This window comes from Phalaenopsis equestris, unplaced genomic scaffold (genome assembly GCF_001263595.1).
Source record: "Phalaenopsis equestris unplaced genomic scaffold, ASM126359v1 Scaffold000203, whole genome shotgun sequence".
Classification (NCBI taxonomy): Eukaryota; Viridiplantae; Streptophyta; class Magnoliopsida; order Asparagales; family Orchidaceae; genus Phalaenopsis; species Phalaenopsis equestris.
The window spans coordinates 2,869,753-2,872,024 of record NW_018164645.1 but is presented as its reverse complement, the minus strand read 5'-3'; the positions used below and the strand labels follow the sequence as shown (position 1 = coordinate 2,872,024).

The window sequence follows — 2,272 nt, the reverse complement described above, 5'->3', positions numbered from 1 at the left end:
AAAGATTTATAATCAATTAAAATATTAATTAAAAAAATAGAATAAAAATTATTAAATTGGATTCAAATGATGCTTTAATATAAATAATAATTTTTAAATCTTGCTCAAACTCTTAATGTCTTATGGCTACACGATTAAGGTTGTCAAAACGACTCTTTGTTCGTGAACAGCTCGTGTTTGGCTCATTTAGCAAATGAGTCGAACACGAACACACTTTTTTAGCTCGAAATATAAACGAGCCGAACACGAGCTGAGCATGGCTCGCTCGTGTTCGGCTCGTTTACACCCTTAGTCCCGCTAAAAAAAATGTGCAACGATTTTCGTGCAATTTGTGCGCGCGTGTAACCCTAGCAATATGGGTATCCTTCCCGGCTAAAATTGACGTTCTGGACACGTCGGCATGGTCCGTTTCGTTATACGGGGTTGTCCGGATGAGTTTGCTGACGATCAAGCCAAAATGTGTCAACTTTGTGAGTGGTGTAGCGAATGCGTTGCTGAGTCACGGAGGGTTCACATAAGGCCGTATGATCTTGTAGGAACTCAATATGGGCCCTCTACATATTAGTCCTTAGTCTTTTCAACTAAAAGTTGAGTGCTTGGAACCACTCATGCGAGTTCTTCACAAAAATGAGTTATGAAGTGGTTTGAAGTTCTACGGGAGGTGGGATCCATTACTAGTCTGCTAAGATGGTCAACAAGAAACTCCTAAGGCTAGATTTTGGGTTATGGGAGTAGGAAACTAAGACCTCACTAAAAATGAGATCAACACACATCAATTTAATTCCTCTATAATTAGCACACTCTTGTGCATTCCCTTTATTCTTAAAAATGAAGACCAAAATACTCTTCCTCCACTCCTTAGGCATCGTTTTAGTTTTTAAAATAATACTAAAGAGAAGCCAAGAAACTCCCAAATTTCCTAAATATTTTCACACTTCAATTAGGATACCATGAGGTCCTACAGACTTTCCACCCTTTGTTTTCTTTAAAGTCTCCTCAACTTTTTTTTTACTAATGCAATGGTGAAAATAAAACATTTTATTACGATTAACAATATTAAGATCACTAAGGTCATCTTATTTTCTGAAACTTCATTAAAAAATTTAACAAAATAACTCACCTACCTATTTTTAATATCTTTTTCTAAGAAAAGAACTTTTTGATTTTCATTTTTAATACACTTTACTTGAGTTAAATCTTTACTTTTCTTTTCTCTTTGTTTGACTAATTTATACATATATTTTTCACCTTCCTTAGTATCTAATCTATTATAAACATGACTAAAAGTAGAATTTTTAGCATCAAAGATTTTTCCCTTAGACTCCCTACGGGTCGTTTGATATTTTTCCCAATTCTCTAAGCTTTTACATTCAAATCAATATTTATAACACGTCTTCTCATATTTTTTCTTTTATTGCACATTATTATTCCACCACCAACTATTTTTATTTATTGAAACATTTTTCTTTTGATTCTCCAAGTACAACTTTTGTCACTGGTTTAATATTTTTTGTTACTTTATCTCATATAGAATTTGTTTCTTCATGAATATCCCAAATTTTGAAATCTTAAATTTTACTCAGAAATATAATTTTATTTATATCTTTTAGGTACCCTCATCTAATTCTACGATGAGAATTCCTAGTATTTTTTTATTTTATAACTCTTCATCTTAAATCTAAAACTAATAATCGATGTTGGGTACTTAAATCATCACTTGAAATGACCTTACAATCTTTACAATCTCGATGATCTCTTCTTTTCTTAAGAAAATAAGCAATTTGTGTTTTATTAGATCAATTCTTATAAGAAATAATATGCTCGTCTCTTTTTTTGAATAAATTATTAGCAATACCAAAATCATACAACAACAACAAAGCCTTAATCCTACTACGTGGGGTCGACTACTTGAATCCTTTTTCTCTATTGTGTCCTATTTAGTGTCATATTTTCATTTAGTTCTAGTAAATTAAGATCATTTTTTAATACAATAAGCCCAAGTTTTCCTAGATCTATCTCTGTCTTTCTTAACACAGGTCGAATCTAAAACATCTACTCTCCTAATCGGATCATTAGATGGTTGACGTTTAATGTGACCAAATCATCTAAGACAACCTTCTCTAATTTTGTCCATCACAGGAGCTACACCAACCCTATCACGAATATATTCATTTCGCATTTTGTCTCTAAGTGTAAAGTCACCCATCCACCTAATCATTCTCATCTCGACAACACTTAACTTATTATTATGCTTCTTTTTTAAAGGCCAACA

General features: G+C 32.4%; 1 protein-coding gene across 1 annotated transcript in view; it reads right to left on the bottom strand.

Moving 5' to 3' along the window:
- Window positions 1–2,272, bottom strand: part of LOC110022878 (RNA polymerase II C-terminal domain phosphatase-like 1) — an 82,555-nt gene that overhangs the window by 58,303 nt on the left and 21,980 nt on the right. The gene's annotated exons all lie outside the window — the stretch shown is intronic.